This window comes from Carcharodon carcharias, chromosome 12, assembly GCF_017639515.1.
Source record: "Carcharodon carcharias isolate sCarCar2 chromosome 12, sCarCar2.pri, whole genome shotgun sequence".
Taxonomy (NCBI): Eukaryota; Metazoa; Chordata; class Chondrichthyes; order Lamniformes; family Lamnidae; genus Carcharodon; species Carcharodon carcharias.
The window spans coordinates 106,796,613-106,817,126 of NC_054478.1; positions in this window are offsets into that span (position 1 = coordinate 106,796,613).

Genomic DNA, 20,514 nt, shown 5'->3' on the forward strand with positions numbered 1-20,514 from the left:
CACCGCATGGACTGCAGCAGTTCAAGAAAACAGCTCACCATCACCTCCTCAAGGGCACTTAGGGTTGGGCAATAAATACTGGCCTAGCCAGTGATGCCCACATCCCATGAAAGAATCAAAAAAGTCTTCAAGTAATGAACCCACATTATTGTTTCACCAAACCTTGTGTACGATAGGTATGTTTAAATTGAAAAAAAGAAAAATATAACATAGTGACAGTTAGCAGCACAGCTTTTGAAGATTTTACTGAACAAAATACACACGTCTCAACCCTTCACACACAACAGAAGAAAAGAGCTGGTGTGAAAGTGAAACAATTATCAAGACCCACCATGTATAAGGATTCTGAAGCTTTGTAGGGATTCTACACACAGTACCTTTATTGTGGGATTGCACCTCCCTCCAGCTAGCAGGCATCAAGTCCCAGTAAAAAATAATAAAAGCCTACCTGCTGTGTAGTTTAAGCAGGAACAGAAACTAAATAGCAGAGTCTGGAGGCTCTCACTGTAAGTAGAACATAACAGACAGGAGAGAGTCCATTACTGCTGCTTCTGGGGAAGTTAAAATATTGCAGGCTAGGCTGGGAAGAAGAATCTATCCAGTAACAATTCCTAACAGCTAAAAGAAGCCTGTAGAAACATTTTTTTCACTGTTTGTTTTCATTTTTGAAGTCTGCAACCACTTTTCCCACCTAAATACACGCTTTCATGGGCAGAGCTTAGACTTAAATCAGGAGTAATCAAAAATAGCTCAATGTTGCAGCCAAGCAGTAACCTAGGACCAGCTAAGGCATTGGTCTCTAAAAGAGACTGCAAATCAGAGCTAAATTAACCCTAAATATGCTGGAGGAAACTTGCATAGATGTCAAAAGCTCCAGATAGCATTAAATATCTTGGAAATGAAAGCTAAAAGATGATGACAACATTTCCAACACTCAATTGGAAAGGAACGGATCTCCTGTCTGAATTTACTTTGTCCCAACAACATGTCAAGCTGTGTTTCAATATTCCCAAACCAGATCAACAAGTCATAAAAATCAAAACTGCTACAGACAATGAAGGCAACCACAGATAGAACACATCAGGTCTGTCTGAAGACCATCTTGAGAATCCATTTAAAATATGGTCAACACTTGAAGATCAATTGTAAGTGAAGCTCAACTTCTGCATACGCCATGATGACTGTCAGGCAACAACCGACAAAGACCACTGATCAGTTCATAACTTGATGCAGAGACAAGGGATGTGATTGTGACTCCACAGCAACAGAAATAGCTGACAGAATAATCAAAGTTATGACAGTATCTACCCCAATGGGAGCATTCCAAAAATACCTCTTGGACCAACCAAGTGGTTACACCATGGAAGCGCTACTACAAAGTGGAAGTAAGTACAAAGCCATACTACTGGGTAGACAGAATCTACAGGTTGTGTGTAATTCATCCAACATTGGCATGATAGCTAACACAGGCAAGCCTAGTAAGCCACATGGGTGGCCTCATGTGCATCTAGAAAATGTACAGCTTTTAATGTTATATGCAAGGCATGTGGCATCAGAGGACATTGGAAGCACCAATGCAGAAAGCTAAGGCCAAAAGATGTGGACCAACGTGATGAGAAGCCACAAACAGAGGCCAGACAGGTACAGCATTCTGAACCAAAAGTGTGTACCTAACAGTGTCAGGGCAAGACAAACAAAATGTCTTACCAAGCTATGCAGTCAGATGGTGAGGATGATCAGACTATCAACTCACAGAATGAGCCAACATTCAGCATGGTGAACATCAAAGAATGTATTGGCACTGTGGTATCAATAGAAGCCTTTGTCACTATCCAGGCTATATGCCCATAGATGGTGGGTGAGCATAATCTATATGCAAAACTGGATACTGCGGCAGGTGCAGTCATCCTTCCACTTTGCACTCTGAAATGTATGTACCCACAGAAATGGCAAGCAGTTATTCAACCAACCACGTACACTGACTCAGAGATTCCATCTCTGTCTTATGATCCCCAGCTGATGTTACCACTGGACAAGCCTGATCCCAGAGTGGAACACAGCTTGATAGATCCTAACTTTTATTTGTTTGTTTAGATGAGTGGAGAGGGACTACTGAACAGAGTCACCAAGATCAGCTAATGAACTTTTAACAAAAGAATAAAACAATTTATTAAACAAGAAAAGATGAACTATATTACAATACTCCTTCACGCACAGCTATACCTTTACAGATATATACAGATTTGCAAGGATAACACAAGTTATATAGCTATCTTATACTCTAATGTTCACAGTAAGTACACAGTGGCCAGACACACCACACTCTAAATCAGATGTCACCTCAACCAGTTGCTATGGATCTCTCCTCAACTCCCCCCAGATGATTGCCGCTCCATCTTTCACATGAGGGTTTCTAATCTCCATTCTCTGAGACCTCACCTTGGAATATTCTCCCAAACCAACGCTTTCTCTTAAACGCCGTCCGCAAGGGTTCACCTTCAGGGTTTCAAACTCTCCTTCTTATGCTCCTCTTCCCCGGGTCACAACATGCATTCAAGCTTTCTTCCATGCACTCTCTCTCACTGACTCAGCAATCAACACCACTGCGTCACATTCCCATAGCAAAGAGTTACAGACCTTCAGCCATCTCTTTGGACCTGCTGGTCTCTTGCAAGCTGTTCTCACTCTAAATCTGCTTTCTGCAGCTTTTGTCTCTTTAAATCTGAAGCTTGGAGCCTTTCTCTCTGCCCCTTACTCTTAACTTCACTTAACAGGACCTTTTCCAGGTTCCAGTCCTTCCTTTGACTAGAAGGTCTGCTTTTCCCTGTTTCTGTCTCACTCCTTTACCCTTGGGACCTTTTGGTTCTTTTGGGAAACCTACAGCTCCCTTTCCCAGTGTCCAGTCTCTCTGGAGTCCTGGCTTCAAACTGCTTAAAATTGCTATTTCTTTAGTTTTTCAGTTTGTGTTTGTGGGAGGAACCTGCCTCTCTATAAAACAGCACTGTTTTTTCTACTCGTGTTTGTTTATCTTCTTAAGTCATAACTCTCATTAGAAATTCATCTTTTTAAAGTGGAACTAAAACTCCATTTGACCTTTCTTAACTCACAGATACAGAAATACAAATCAAGCTTAAACTTTAAAGCAAAAATTAATTTCTAACACCCACAAATACAAACATAACTTACTTAAACTGTTTCTATTTCCTAATGCCCTGAGATCCATTACACTCAAGTATCAGTACAAAGACTCATCCTGTTATATTGTGGACGTAGAGGTCCAGTTATCTCAGGTGTACCGCCATGCAAGAACCTGTCCTTGGGACAGAATCTTCTGCCTGTCAGTCGGACTGGTCAGGAGTGGGTGCGGGAGTGCACGGAGTTGATCACTGTCCACAATCGGCTGTGCACCACCATTTTACGTGGGCAGGCCAATTAAGGCCCCACTCAGTATGATGTGTGCCCGGTAGCGCTCAGCGCTACCTGTACAAGTGGGGGGAGGAGAGAGAGTCAGGGCCTACACTCTTTCGTGCATGCACGCGAAAGAGCACAGCAATGTCCATGAGGCACGGAGCTGCCTCAAGGAGATTAAGTTCAGTATTAAAATTTGAAAAAAAGAAAGAATAAAATTACTCAGACATGTCCCCTCATCTGGCAGTGTCACATGAGCTGGGACATGTTTATGAATTGTCAATATTTAAAAAATTTATTTAATAACACCTTCATGAAACCTCATCCCGCCTGTGGATGAGGTTTCATGCAAAATGCGAAGGCTGCTTGGGCACTTCGCCTGCCCGCCAACCTTAAGCCCTGTCAATTGCCTAACTTGGTTCATTAATGACCTTAACAGGCCTTTGGCAGTTTGGTGGGCGCGCAGCCGATTCTGGCACGTGCCCGCCAAATGAAAGATTGGACTGACGCGCGGTGACATCGGGATGCGCGCCCAACGTCACGACGAGTCACTTTACATGTCGGCGAGCGGGGGGCGGGCCCCACAGGCTGAAGAGAAAGTTCTGCCCTTGGTCTCCATCCATAAAAACAATGATGAGAGCCAGAGACCACAAGGAGCACCATCTGTGTTTACACTGGGAGAAAACCACTTAGCTCTGCAATGCAGATCATCAGCTGACAGGCTGAGCAGCAAATTCGAACCTAATACAAATACCGATTCTGAACTTGTACACTTCATTGCACTACGGAACAAATGCGGAATTACGATTTGGCAGACAAGTATGGAGAAACCTCCCCAGTCATCACTCTTCGATACTCCCAGGAGTACGTGATGCCTTGGTCGAGAAACAGGGGAAGATGAGAGATGCCCATGTGGGTAATGAATTACCCAACCTGAACATTAGACAGAAAGTGTGAGTACAAAAACCCAACTGACGGCACCTGGAACCCAGCAGAAATCATCAACATATGCCCAGAATCAAGATCATATCAAGTCCAAACACCAAGCACCATGAAAGGGCGACAAAGCAGATGCTAAATCAGTACCACAACCAGAAACACAAGCAGTCCTGCTGTGACGAGAACATGGTCTAAGACACAAAACAAACAAAGCAATCCTGATCAGCATTTTGAAAATGCACAGCAACCCCCAGCAAAGATCACCACAACTAAAGCTGGACCAATAAGCAAACCGCCGATATGTTTCACAGGCTTGTAAATTTGTTGTTCAATTTTAAAGTGCACTCAGACACAATGGGAAGAGGTACCTCAGGGAGATTAGTTTAAGTTGTGAAAAGTTTAATAAAGGTGGAGAAAAATTGGAAGGATATGTCCCCTCATGTGAAACTGTCACATGAGCTGGCTCATGTCCATTAATTTTTTCAAAATTTTTTATTTAATAACAAACCCTTCATGAAACCTCATCCCGCCTGTGGATGAGGTTTCATGAAAAATGCAAAGGCCGCCTGGGCTCTTCACCTGCCCACCAGCATTCTTAACAACTTTAATTCGTTTAATAATGGCCTTTAAGTAGTTTAAGAATGGCTGCGAGCTTGCCAAACTGACAATCTAAATGACACGTGGTGATGCCGGGATGTACGCCCGACGTCACCGTGCATCATTTTACACATCGTCGAAGGGACTCCGCCCCCGCTCACCAACGGGAAAATTCAGCCTAGTGCTATTTTCTTTTGCTGTCATGTAAGTAGTTTGATTCTTTAAGGATAAAACTTTTGTTTAGAAAGAAGGGGGGTGTTGTGATACGATGTGCATATACCTTCAAGGGAACATATCTTAAACTCCTGTCAATAAATGCTCACCTCGATAGGATATGATGTATTAGCCCCTTGACATTAACAGCCATTCTATAAACAGCAGGGTAGAGATGATATGTTATCCTTCTAGTAAATCAATTTGTCTATAGCCTTATCTTCAACTAAAGGATCCATAAGTGGCAACGCAGGTGGATAAGGTAGTCAGGAAGACATATGGCATGCTTGCCTTCATTGGCAGGGGTATTGAGTATAAAAGCTGGGAAGTCATGCTGCAGCTGTATAGAACCTTGATTAGGCCACACTCAGAATATTATGTGCAATTTTAGTCGCCACATTACCAGAAGGATATGGAGGCGTTGGAGAGGGTGCAGAGGAGGTTTACCGGGATGCTGCCTGGTCTGGAGGTTATTAGCTATGAGGAGAGGTTAGAGAAACTTGGAGTGATGGAGATTGAGGGGCGACTTGATAGAAGTTTACAAAATTATGAGTGGAATGGACAGAGTAGGTAGTCAGAAGCTTTTTTGCAGGGTGGAAGAATCAATTACTAGGGTACATAGATTTAAGATGAGAGGAGAAAACTTTAAAGGAGATGTGTGGGGCAAGTTTTTTATGCAGAGGGTAGTGAGTGTCTGGAATTCGCTGCCAGAGGAGGTGGTGGAAGCAAGTACAGTATTAGTGTTTAAGAGGCAGCTTGACAAATATATGAATAGGATGGGAATAGAGGGATATGGACCCCAAAGTGCAAAATGTTTTAGTTTGACAGGCAATATGATCGGCACAGGCTTGGAGAGCTGAAGGGCCTGTTCCTGTGCTGTACTTTTCTTTGTTCTTTGTTATTATTATTTTATGAATGCTTGTGTCTGATTGATATGTTTAAGTCAATGAGAAGAAGAACATATCAGGTGAGTGTCAGTGGTGGCTGGTCAGATGGGAATGTGAGGAAGTGCTTAGATAGAGAGAGACGGGTGCACTTACAAGATGTGTTGGTACAAGGTGTGATGTGGGGGCTAGGTTTGAGAAGATAGAGTGAGGTGATTTTCACTTGAGTGTGACACGTCCCTCACCATTCCTGCTCTGATAATGTAATGAAACCTCTTCTGGCACTGTAACCACAAGTGAAGCTCCTCACACCTGCTGCTGAACTCCTAAGCAATTACCAACCACATCTTCTTGATCTCTGTGGCAGGCTTCTTCTTCCCATTAGCAGGGAGTAGAATCTTACTGCAGACCCTTGTAGCTCACAGCCTCATCTCTGGATAGAAATTGGTGACGAGTGGTGTGTCCATCGCTTCAGTTTCTGGCTGTGTCTCAACATTTCTAGCTTCATCCTAGCAGGTGCCCTACAAATAGTTGAGTAGAAATAGATGCGGGTCATCATAACACCTGCTGGCTCTCACTGGTTGAGAAAACTAGATTAACTACTAATACAGTGGCTACATTAAAAAGTCACTGACACATTGCTGAAGCTTTTGGGTTCCCTGTGCGTTGCTGGCTTCCTCTGCTCTAAGCAGTTCAGGAAGTTAACTCCATCCCCTCATTTCTCCTTGTGTGAATGTGACTCAACGCAGCATACATGTAGGTTCTGGCAGCTGTGCAGTTTCAATCCCATCCAAGATTTAAACAAAAACAAAAACAGAATTACCTGGAAAAACTCAGCAGGTCTGGCAGCATCGGCGGAGAAGAAAAGAGTTGACGTTTCGAGTCCTCATGACCCTTCGACAGAACTTGAGTTCGAGTCCAAGAAAGAGTTGAAATATAAGCTGGTTTAAGGTGTGTGTGTGGGGGGGTGGAAAGAGAGAGAGAGAGGTGGAGTGGGGATGTGGTTGTAGGGACAAACAAGCAGTGATAGAAGCAGATCATCAAAAGATGTCAACAACAATAATACAAAAGAACACATAGGTGTTAAAGTTAAAGTTGGTGATATTATCTAAACGAATGTGCTAATTAAGAATGGATGGTAGGGCACTCAAGGTATAGCTCTAGTGGGGGTGGGGAGAGCATAAAAGATGTAAAAAAAATAAATAAATAAATAAATAATTTTTTTTCTTTTTCTCTTTTTATAATGGAAATAGGTGGGAAAAGGAAAATCTATATAATTTATTGGAAAAAAAAGAAAAGGAAGGGGGAAACAGAAAGGGGGTGGGGGAGGGGGAGGGAGCTCACGACCTAAAGTTGTTGAATTCAATATTCAGTCCGGATGGCTGTAAAGTGCCTAGTTGGAGGATGAGGTGTTGTTCCACCAGTTTGCGTTGGGCTTCACTGGAACAATGCAGCAAGCCAAGGACAGACATGTGGGCAAGAGAGCAGGGTGGAGTGTTAAAATGGCAAGCGACAGGGAGGTTTGGGTCATTCTTGCGGACAGACCGCAGGTGTTCTGCAAAGCGGTCGCCCAGTTTACGTTTGGTCTCTCCAATGTAGAGGAGACCACATTGGGAGCAACGAATGCAGTAGACTAAGTTGGGGGAAATGCAAGTGAAATGCTGCTTCACTTGAAAGGAGTGTTTGGGCCCTTGGACGGTGAGGAGAGAGGAAGTGAAGGGGCAGGTATTGCATCTTTTGCGTTGGCATGGGGTGGTGCCATAGGAGGGGGTTGAGGAGTAGGGGGTGATGGAGGAGTGGACCAGGGTGTCCCGGAGGGAGCGATCCCTACGGAATGCCGATAGGGGGGGGTGAAGGGAAGATGTGTTTGGTGGTGGCATCATGCTAGAGTTGGCGGAAATGGCGAAGGATGATCCTTTGAATGTGGAGGCTGGTGGGGTGATAAGTGAGGACAAGGGGGACTCTATCATGTTTCTGGGAGGGAGGAGAAGGCGTGAGGGCGGATGCGCGGGAGATGGGCCGGACACGGTTGAGGGCCCTGTCAACGACCGTGGATGGAAAACCTTGGTTAAGGAAGAAGGAGGACATGTCAGAGAAACTGTTTTTGAAGGTAGCGTCATCGGAACAGATGCGACGGAGGCGAAGGAACTGAGAGAATGGGATGGAGTCCTTACAGGAAGTGGGGTGTGAGGATCTGTAGTCGAGATAGCTGTGGGAGTCGGTGGGTTTGTAATGGATATTGGTGGACAGTCTATCGCCAGAGATTGAGACAGAGAGGTCAAGGAAAGGAAGGGAAGTGTCAGAGATGGACCACGTGAAAATGATGGAGGGGTGGAGATTGGAAGCAAAATTAATAAATTTTTCCAAGTCCCGACGAGAGCATGAAGCGGCACCGAAGTAATCATCGATGTACCGGAGAAAGAGTTGTGGAAGGGGGCCGGAGTAGGACTGCAACAAGGAATGTTCCACATAGCCCATAAAGAGACAGGCATAGCTGGGGCCCATGCGGGTACCCATAGCCACACCTTATATTTGGAGGAAGTGAGAGGAGTTGAAGGAGAAATTGTTCAGCGTGAGAACAAGTTCAGCCAGACGGCGGAGAGTAGTGGTGGATGGGGATTGTTCGGGCCTCTGTTCGAGGAAGAAGCTAAGGGCCCTCAGAACATCCTGGTGGGGGATGGAGGTGTAGAGGGATTGGACGTCCATGGTGAAGAGGAAGCGGTTGGGGCCAGGGAACTGAAAATTGTTGATGTGACGTAAGGTGTCAGAGGAATCACGGATGTAGGTGGGAAGGGATTGGACAAGGGGAGAGAGAAGGGAGTCAAGATAACGAGAAATGAGTTCTGTGGGGCAGGAGCAAGCTGAGACGATCGGTCTACCGGGGCAGTTCTGTTTGTGGATTTTGGGTAGGAGATAGAAGCGGGCCGTCCAAGGTTGGGCGACTATCAGGTTGGAAGCTGTGGGAGGGAGATCCCCAGAGGAGATGAGGTCAGTGACAGTCCTGGAAACAATGGCTTGATGTTCAGTGGTGGGGTCATAGTCCAGGGAGAGGTAGGAGGAAGTGTCTGCGAGTTGACGCTCAGCCTCCGTGAGGTAGAGGTCAGTGCGCCAGACAACAACAGCACCACCCTTGTCAGCGGGTTTGATGACAATGTCAGGGTTGGACCTGAGAGAATGGAGTGCAGTAAGTTCAGAGAGAGACAGGTTAGAATGGGTGAGAGGAGCAGAGAAATTGAGACGACTAATGTCGCGCCGACAGTTCTCAATGAAAAGATCAAGAGAAGGTAAGAATCCAGAGGGAGGGGTCCAGGTGGAGGGAGAATATTGGAGATGGGTAAAACTGGGAGAGGACTCCTGCCCAAAGAAGTGAGCCAGGAGACGAAGACGGCGGAAGAAGAGTTCAGCATCATGCCGAGCCCGAAATTCATTGAGGTGAGGGCGTAAGGGTATGAAACTAAGTCCTTTGCTGAGCACTGAACGTTCAGCATCGGAGAGGGGAAGGTCAGGGGGTATAGTGAATACACGGCTGGGGTTGGGATTGGAAGATGGGGTGGGGACGGAGGGACAGGCAGGGGTGGAGGGTCCTAGATGGGTGTTGGTGTCGTTGAGTTGTTGGAGCTTGCGTTCCTTAGCACTTGAGAGAAAGAGAAAAAGTTTCTTGTTGAGGCGTCGGATGAGCCGAAGGATAAAATGAAACTGGGGGGCACGCGCAGCTTTGAAAAAGGGTACGGCGGTGCTGCTGGAGGGAGAGGTCGAGTGTGTTCATATGGCGGCGCATGGCACTGAGTGTGGATTTCAGAATGTGACGGGAACAGCAGTCCGAGAAACGTTTTATGTCCCGGAGATACCTGTAATCCTGGGTGGGTTCAAAACATGAGGGGTGGAATTTCAGTTGAAATCCACGTGGGGTAAGTCGGAGATGGAGACAGTCACTGAGAAAGGAGATGTGGCTGTGAAAGCGGGTTTTAGTAAACACCTTGTCAAACACCAGGAGGGAATGGAAAGCAAGGAAGGTGAGCAGGGCAAAAGAGAGATAGGGAAATCTTGTCGCAGAGAGGAACAGAACTTCTTCAAGGAGGTAGGCATTTCTTGAAGAGCAGTGGCAGTCAATTAAACACAGAGATAAAAACAAAAAAACTACGGATGCTGGAAATCCAAAACAAAAACAAAAACAGAATTACCTGGAAAAACTCAGCAGGTCTGGCAGCATCGGCAGAGAAGAAAAGAGTTGACGTTTCGAGTCCTCATGACCCTTCGACAGAACTTGAGTTCGAGTCCAAGAAAGAGTTGAAATATAAGCTGGTTTAAGGTGTGTGTGTGGGGGACGGAGAGAGAGAGAGAGAGAGAGAGAGGTGGAGTGGGGGTGTGGTTGTAGGGACAAACAAGCAGTGATAGAAGCAGATCATCAAAAGATGTCAACAACAATAATACAAAAGAACACATAGGTGTTAAAGTTAAAGTTGGTGATATTATCTAAACGAATGTGCTAATTAAGAATGGATAGTAGGGCACTCAAGGTATAGCTCTAGTGGGGGTGGGGAGAGCATAAAAGATGTAAAAAAAAATAAAATAAATAAATAAATATATTTTTTTTCTTTTTCTCTTTTTATAATGGAAATAGGTGGGAAAAGGAAAATCTATATAATTTATTGGAAAAAAAGAAAAGGAAGGGGAAACAGAAAGGGGGTGGGGGAGGGGGAGGGAGCTCACGACCTAAAGTTGTTGAATTCAATATTCAGTCCGGATGGCTGTAAAGTGCCTAGTCGGAAGATGAGGTGTTGTTCTACCAGTTTGCATTGGGCTTCACTGGAACAATGCAGCAAGCCAAGGATTTAAACATCACAGTGCAAACTTTTGGTATGCCATGCATGAATTGTATCCTGCTGCTTTTTAGAAATCATGGCCAGGATTTTCCGGCCCCATCATGGTGGGAATGGCCACAGGAAATTCGGTGGCCCAGCCAAAAACTCATTGATTTTTGGTGGGACTGGATGACCCCGGCGGCGGCCAGGGCCAAGAAACCCGCTCCACATATAGAACTCCTAAGCTTGTTTTCATGCTTGACATGATATTTCCCCAACGCTTTCTCTGTCGGTGTGGAAGAAATTCTCTGTAAATTTCTTTTACAGGCAATGGTAACTCTTTAAATCCAGTCTCGCCAGCCAAATTGCACTTCTGGATTTGCTCCTAGTATCTGGGAATCTATTACTATTAGGATGCTAGCTTTGCAGCTTCCTGTGAACCCAGCCCCTCCCTTATTCTGGCAAAAGCCCTGAACGTGCTGACATTGCAATTTCATGGATCTTTTGTCAGCAATCTCGTCAATGGTGATCAAATTTTATCCAAATGTTACCTTGTGCAGGATGCACAAATGAACGATTTCCAACAGGGATCATATGTAAGTGTTGAAGAGCAGGGATCCCATTTATTTTTCCCTCCTTATCTCAGAGTCAAAGCAACCATCAGAAAAAACACTGCCAAGAAAACAGCTCAGGATAAAGCATCAGCAGACAATGAGCTAAGCACCTGTCTTTGGGCAGAGGGCACATGAATGAAAGAATGAATCTTGGGGACACTAACACTAAGCCCGGTGCTAACGGTTCCTGCTGCCCAAATTGCGATGGGTTAACTTCCCATCAACCAGCAAACTGATCAGGCTCCCTGCCTGTATGAGTTATGGGTGTTGGGAACTGAGTCTTGAAATTATTCAATTATTATTTAGTACTTTGCCCTATCTTTAATTACTTTCCACACCAATAATTCTTTCAACTGACTTTCTGTCCTCATCATACAAGGGATTAGTAGTTTCTAGCATAGTTACTCAGGTTTATTGCAAAATAAATCTAAGTTGATTGAGGCATTCCAGGTCCAGGATGTTACATGGCCATAGAACATGTAAAACATTCAGATGAAATCCCAGATATAAAAATATAAAGTTATAAAACTCAGAGAGTTTCTGAACCTTGAGACCGTATTATTCGACATTTACCCACAATTTTAAGCTGGCAGTTTTTAAGAATACCAATTTCCCATTTAGAACAAAATAATACCATCCCCTTTTAAATTGCCTCCATCATTTATGCTTCTCATAATTTGAAAGAATTGGACTGTAATCCCTCTTGATCTTTACTCCAATTAAAGTAAATTTAATTTTGTGCATTTATCTTTTGTAACTTAGAGCCTGAACTCCCCAAAATGCCCATACTTTTAAATATTAGATGACAAATACTGCCCATATTTCTCTAAATGTAACCTTACCAATGGGATCTGTGCATTTAAATAATCTTTCAGCTTAAAAGCAAATGCCTTTCAGATGCATGATTAACCCTATTGATAACAGTTCCATACATGCTGGATGCTTTCATTAATGGTTAATCATTACAGTCATATGTTTTCTACCTTTTTAGCGGACACCCATTGATGGTCTAAATGTTCTGATGTACATTATTCTCCATTTTTCCCCATATAGATTAACCTGGCATATTTTATTCCACCTGCTTTATTTGTTCAGTTTTATTTAAATGTTACCTATCTTTTACTGCCAGTCACGCAACTAGGTGCCTTTGGAAAAATATATAGTGTCCTCCCATACATACAGCTTAATAGTAAACCGAACAACAAATCATTACAGAACTCTACTAGATACTTCTCTCTCTCAACCCAGTCAAATCTTTTCCATTTTTCATTACCCCCTGCCTTGTATTGCCAAGCCACTTTTCATTTCAGTTAGCTAATTTGGCATTAGGTCTATGAATCTTAATCTTCTTGAAAGCCTTACTTGAGGAACTTTGCCAATTACATCATCAGAATCCAAGTAACTTATATGAATATAGCTTGCATTCTTAATTAGTTTCCTCTTTAAAGAATTACAGCAGATATTTGAAGAGGGCTGTTAACCCTAAATTGATGCTGACTACTCTTTGTGGCTTCTATGCCTTTCGGTTGAGCAGTGTAGACAACCAGTAAAATACTCATGAGGTTTACTGTATTGCATCGTTTGGCTAACTGCTGTATAATAGCTTGATTCATATGTCATCCATTTTTCTGAGTATCAGGTTCACTACTCTCAGGCTCAGCACCTATTTTAATGTTATACATCAGTAAATTTGGAATTAGTTTAATTTAACTTAAATGTTATGTGAGGCACTTTCAAAATCAGAAAGATGGATCAGATATTTTTAGATCTGTAAAAAGTAGATGTGTTAAGAAAAATTGAAGTTTTACAATGGTAGAAGGAGTCTTTCCTAATTCCTTGAGGAGCCTAGAGTGTACGTCATTTGATCCAGCTGCCCTATGCATGTTTAATTCCTTGAGAGTATTTCATAATGCATGTTTCCTGACCCACACATGTAATAAATTCCCAAGCCAATTTGTTCATTTTTGGAGACTAATGTGACAAACGTGTTAAGCAAATCTGCTGTTTCCTGCTGGTGCACAATGTTTCTTCCTTAAAGGCGTATTCTTTAACATTCCCCATAGTTTTTAAATAGCCAAATATGACTTTAGATCATGCAAGTGCAGGAAATGCAAAACCTGTCCTTACATCTTCTCCCTTCCCACTGACCAAAGCCCCAGATTCCTTCCAGGTGGAAAAGCAATTTACTTGCGCTCCTTTCAATTTAGTATACTGTATTCGCTGCTGATGATGAAGGCTTCCCAACATTGATGAGACCAAACCCAGATGAGGTGATCACTTTGCTGAACACACCCATAAGTCGGCAATCATCACACTGAGCCTGCCATTTTAGTTCTCCATCCTGCTTTCATTCTGATTTCTCTGCCTTCCTACCCTACATCAATGAAGCTCAATGGAAGCTTAAGGAACAGCATCCCATCTTTTGATTAGGTACTTTACTGCTTTCCAGACTCAGCACTGAGTTCAACAATTTCACATCCATGTTTTCAGACAGCAGCTGCTGGTAATGACCCTGCTGTTGCCATTTACACCTCCTCTAGACCCATCTTTTGTTTCTTTACTTGTCCCATTACCATCTCCTTTTGCCTTGCACCATGGTCCCTCTTGTCATTTAATCTCTCCTGCCTTCCACTCTATCACACACATTTCCTAAACAAAAACAGAATTACCTGGAAAAACTCAGCAGGTCTGGCAGCATCGGCGGAGAAGAAAAGAGTTGACGTTTCGAGTCCTCATGACCCTTCGACAGAACTTGAGTTCGAGTCCAGGAAAGAGCTGAAATATAAGCTGGTTTAAGGTGTGTGTGTGGGGGGCGGAGAGATAGAGAGACAGAGAGATGGAGGGGGTTGGTGTGGTTGTAGGGACAAACAAGCAGTGATAGAAGCAGATCATCAAAAGATGTCAACGACAATAGTACAATAGAACATATAGGTGTTAAAGTTAAAGTTGGTGATATTATCTAAACGAATGTGCTAATTAAGAATGGATGGTAGGGCACTCAAGGTATAGCTCTAGTGGGTTATTTTTTAATAATGGAAATAGGTGGGAAAAGGAAAATCTTTATAATTTATTGGAAAAAAAAAAGAAGGGGGAAACAGAAAGGGGGTGGGGATGGGGGAGGGAGCTCACGACCTAAAGTTGTTGAATTCAATATTCAGTCCGGAAGGCTGTAAAGTACATTTCCTGTTGCCCTTTCTCTGACTCTGCACAGGCTAAAACCTGGTACATCTCTAAGCTTTTCGAGTTCGGATGAAGGGTGATTGATAGGAAATGTTGGGCAGAATTTTCCTAGCTACTGGACATGGGTTCGAGGGTGAGCAGGGTGCAAACAGCCTAGAAAGGATGTTGGGTCAGGATCCTGATGTGATCCCACTCTCTTGGCTTTCATCAACTGGGAACACATGGGCTACATGCTGTGTTTGCAACAGGCCAGGTTGGGGAAGGTGAAGTTGGAGTGCCAAACCTTCAGGTTGTTAATTATTTTGGGAGATTTTAAAATGTCAAATCTTAAATTTACTTTATTTTTACTTTTCCCTTTTGTCTCTTTTCTCTTTGTCCCTTAATCCAACCTTTCTTTCCCTCTTTTGTGTGTTTGATTTACCAATGAACATCTGAAATAAATTCCAATTCATTGGAAAGGTCATTGGCCTGAAACAGTAACTCTGTTTCTTTCTGTCCACTGTTGGTGCCAGACCTGCTGAATATTTCCAACATCTCTTTCTACTAGATTTCTGGCATCTGTAGAACCTTGCTGATGTCTTTAGGCCTATCTTTGTGATGTCTGTGATTTGCCACCTGACATTAAACAATGTTCCATTCTTGCTACTTGATTTTTAGAATGTTTTAAAATAATTATATTTTGTCTTACAAGTTAGGTTTAATCTTTCCAATTACCGTCCCATTTTTCTCTTTTTGCTATTATGCTTCTCATTCACATTCCATAATATAGTCTGAAATATTTTTTGGAATTTTTATGAGTTTATAAATCAACAAAAACAATGACAATGTGTCTTTATATCATGCTTTTGACATATTAACATGTCCCAAGTGCTTCTCTAAATGGGAATGCTCATAATATGTTAGAATTTCACATTCAGTTTGAGGGTGAGAAATGCGTGCCTGAAACTATTGTCTTACAAGGGTACAAAGACAGAATTGACTAAAGTAGAATGGGAAAATAGGTTAAAAGATAAGATGGTAGCATTGCAGTGAGATGTTTAAGGAAATATTTCCATAACTCTGGCTAACTCATATCCCATTGAGAAAGAAAGACGCTCCAAGAAGGATACACTATCTGTATCTCGCTAAGGAAATTAAGAATGTGATGAAATTGGAAAGAGAAACGTACAATGCTGTAAAGATTAGTGATAGGCCAGAAGATTGGGAAATTTTTAGAAACCAGCGAAGGATGATTTAAAAAATCATGGATGATTGGAGTATGAGAGAAAACTAACTAGTCCCTTAGAGGGTGAGACTGGGAAATTAACAAGGAAATGACAGAAACTTTGGAAAAGTATTTTTAATCTGTCTTCACAGTAGAAGACAAAAAGCATCTTAAGAATACTAGAAAAGCAGGGGTAAAAGAGGGGGTTGAACTTAAAACAATCATGATCGCTAGATAAAAAGTACACAGAAAACGAATGAGACTAAAGGCAATGATAAGTTCCTGGATCCGAAGGCCTGCATCCTCAGGTTTTAAAGGCTGCAGAGGTTGTAGATGCATTGATTGTAATCTTCCAAGATTGCTTAGGAAAGATCCCAGTGGATTGGAAAACCATAAATGAAGCACAACTATTTAAGAAAGGAGGGAGACAGAAAGCAGGAATCTATAAGCCACTTAGTCAAACATCTGTCATCGTGAAAATGCTGGATTCCATTATTAAGGAGGCAGTAGCAGGTCATTTAGAAAACCATCATATAATCAGGCAGAGTCAACACGATTTTATGAAAGGGAAATCATTTTTGACAAATTTATTAAAGTTCCTTAAGAATGTACAAGCAGGGTGGATAAAGGGGAGTCAATAGATGTGGTGCATGTGGGTTTCCAAAAGGTATTTATTTGATAAGGTGCCACATAAAAAGTTACTGCACAAGATAAGAGCACATGGTGTTGGAGGTGATATATTATCATGGATAGAGAATTGGCTAACAGGAAACAAAGAGTCAGGATAAATGTTCAGTTGGCAAACTGTAACTAGTGTAGTGTCACAGGGATCAGTGCTGGTGCATCAGTTATTTACAACCTATATTAATGACTTGGATGAAGAGACCAACTGCATTGTAGCCAAATTTGCTGGTGATGCAAAGATAGGTTAGAGAGCAGGCTGTGAAGAGGATACAAAGAATCTGCAAAGGAACGTAGAGAGCTTAAATGATTAGGCAAAAATATTGGCAGATGGAGTATAATGTAGGAAAATGTGAAATTGTCCACTTTGGCAGGAAGAATAGAAAGCAGAATATTATTTAAATGTAGAGACTGCAGAATGCTGTAGAACAGAGAGGTCTTGGTGTCCTTGTACATGAATCACAAAATGTTAGAATGCAGACACTGAAAATAATTAGAAAGGCTAATGGAATGTTTGCCTTTATTGCATGGGGTTGGAGTATAAATATAAGGAAGTCTTGCTATAGCTGTACAGGGCACTGGTGAGACTGCACCTGGAGTACTGTGTATAGTTTTGGTCTCCTTTCTTAAGGAAAGTTATACTTGTATGGGAAGCAGTTCAGAGAAGTTTCACTAGGCTGATGCCTGGGGATGAAGGGGCTTTTCTATGAGGGAAGGTTGAGCAGGTTGGGCTTATGTTCATTAGCGTTTAGAAGAATGAGTGGTGATCTGATTGAAACGTTTAAGATTCTGAGGGGGCTTTAGAAGCTGAGAGGATATTTTCCCTCATGGGGAATCTAGAACTAGGAGGCAAGGTTTAAAAATATGGGCCCATTCAAGATCGAGATGAGGAGGAATTTTTTTTCTCAGAGGATTGTTAGTCTTTGGAATTCCACAGAAAGCAGTGGAGGCTGAGTCATTGAATATATTCAAGGCTGAGTTAGACAAATTGTTGATCAACAAGGGAGTTAAGAATTATGTGGGGGGGGAGGGGGGCGGGGGCGCAGGGAAGTGGAATTATGACCACAATCAGATCAGCAATGATCTTACTGAATGGTGAAGCAGGCTCAAGGGGCTGAATGGCCTCCTACTGCTCCTATTCTTATGACCTTATGATCTTCATTGGAAAATCATCAGACAAATTTAATCAAAAGAGATATCAGCACAGATGACAAAAACATGGCTGAGGAAGTGGATTTTGAGGAGGATCTTAAAGTAGGAGGGGCAGAGAGGCTTAAGCCGGTCATTCCAGAGCTTAGGACAGCTGATGGTCACTAATGGTGATGTGAAGGAAGCAAAAATTCTTGGAGGAATAGAATAGGTTGGAAGGTTAGGGCTGGAAAGGATTACAGAGACAGGGAGGGGTGAGGAAGAATCTCTCTTTTTATGTAAAAATTAATATATACATTCTTTAGAACTCTTTTCATATCCCAAGAATTTGGGAGGTGGACTTTTTGTGATACTGAAACCAAGGCTCATTGATTGAAATTCAAGGTGCTTGCTCTAATGGAGCAGGACTCCCAACCTTCTATAGCCATGAACATTAAGCTCATTCCAAATCCCAGGGATCCGGTTATTGGCATGTTTGGGGAGGCACATCAGCAACGCGCAACCCTACCCATCAGCAAGATTGGTGCACCAATCTCCTACACCACTAGGGGCACATGGGGACATTTTTCTAGGATCATCTGGAAAGGTCTTGGGGCTTCTAAGCTGGTCTGAGCTCAGATAAGGCCTTCTAAAGGTGTAAGGGGTGGAATTTCTAGGGTAGTACGGGAACTGTCCTCAGGATGTTTGAGTTGGGGGAGTGTAGGGCCTGAACACCAAGCCATGACTCCTCCATTGGGAAGTGGCTGGAGAAAAACAAAAAGGCAGAATCCCACCTTAAACTTGCCTTGGTTCCAGCATTAATAATGAATTTTCTATAGGTAACAAACAAAACTTATCGTAATGAATCACAAAGAAGGAAAATTACATTTGGCTGGAAAATAGTAAAACAGGAAACAAAACAAAGAGCCAAATTTGTGGAGTAGCTTGTGGAGTATAAGGGAGAAGTGCAACAGAAGTTCCAGCTTTCAAACAGCCAAATAAGTCCCCTGTGATTCCTGGTAATGCCAGTTTCATACAACTAGGTATGAAGCAAGTAGTTAATAGGAAGAGACTTTTCAGCTGACCGATATTTCCATTGAGTGTGGAATTGTTCTTTACCATTAAACTGCTGTTTTTTTATGATTCATTTGTATTTTATTCTAATGCCACTAAAGTATTTTTATTGATTGCTGCACCATCTAGGAAGTACAGCTTTTCAAACTTTGAAAGATTACCCATCCATCATGAATCCCGAAAAAACTGAAATCTCCTTCATTTCAATATTGACTAAATCAAAGTTAACCTGTTTGGACTCCCAGTACTTGTGAGTACTGTGCCAGCCTCCTCAACTGTCCTCTTAGGCTGTACATGATTCAACGCTAGTTGGAGCCACTTACCCCACAGCTGATGTACCAATAGATTGTAATTTTCCACCTCCAATAATATTATCAGTTAACATTCCTACATTACAACAGTGGCTACGTTAAAGGGAGAAAAGCAGTAAAAACTCGGAAATAAGAGTACTGGTCTGAACTAGTCTTGTATCCTTAAAATGGAACGCTAGTATGACCAGTTTTTATTGTTTTTTTTCAATTGAAGTGCTTTGCGATATCAGTTGATTGTGAAAAATGACAGATAAACACAAGTCTTTCTTTTTTAACACGCTATTTTCCCCTCCACTGCTAACTTTGGGTGAGTGGATGGCAAGTTACAAAGGCATTTCTGGGAGACTCTCCTGGAAGTGGGCAAGGGAAGGTGATTTCCATGGTAGGGGAGAATGGAGAGCTTTCCTTCTGGAAACTGGCGGACTTAATTCTCCTGGCCACACAAAGGAACATTGAACATTTAACAGCAGGCACCAACTCTCGTGAGCCTGCTGGAAAACCACAAGAGCTTTCCTGTTGAGGCCCCTCAGGTAAAATTGCAGCCCGGACCCAATTACATCACCGGCCACTGATCGGCACATTTCAACTGAGGGCCGGGGGAGGACGTCAGTGATTGTGGGGGGTGGGGGTCTGTAATTGTGGGGGGGTGAGAAGTCGGTGTGATTATGAGGCAGGGGAGGTGTGATTGTTTTACGGGGGTGGAGTGGTCAGTGGTTGTGGGGATGGGGGTTGGTGATTGTAAGTGGATGTTGGTGATTGTAGGGGGTTGGTGATTGTGGGATGGGTCAGTGATTGTGAGGGGAGGTCGGTGATTATGGGTGGAGGGTTGGTGATTGTGGTTGGGGGCTGGTGATTGTCGGGAGGGGTCAGTGATTGTGGGGTTTTTGGTAATTGAGGGGGGTCTATTGATATTGGGGGATGTCGGTGATTGTGGAGGGGACTGGTGATTGTCGGGAGGGGACAGTGATTGTGAAGTTTTCGGTAATTGTGGGGGGTCTGACGATGTTGGGGGACGTCGGTGATTGTGGAAGAGGCATGGTGATTGTGGAGAGGGGGTTGGTGATTGTGGGGATGGGTTTGGTGATTGTGGGTGGGGACATCAGTCATTGGGTGTAGATTGCTGCTTGAGAGGAATCGGTGATTGGGGATTTGGCATTTAGGGGGTTTGGTGATGGGGTGATAATGATTGTGGGGGGCTGGTGATTGCTGGAGGATCCCATGCTTGTAGGGTGGTCACTGATTGCGGTGGGGTTTGGTGAATACAGGGGAGTTGGGTTATTGCAGGATTTTGGTGATTGCTTACGGTTTGGTGTTTTCAAGAGGAGTTTGATGTTGGTAGGAGGCGCTTGGTATTTGCAGGGGGAGTTTGGTGTTTTCAGAAGGTGTTTGGCGTTTGCAGGGGATGTTGGTGATTATGGTGGGGTTTGATGATTGCCGAGGGTGGGACTGGTGATTGCAGGCTATTTTGGTATTCATAGG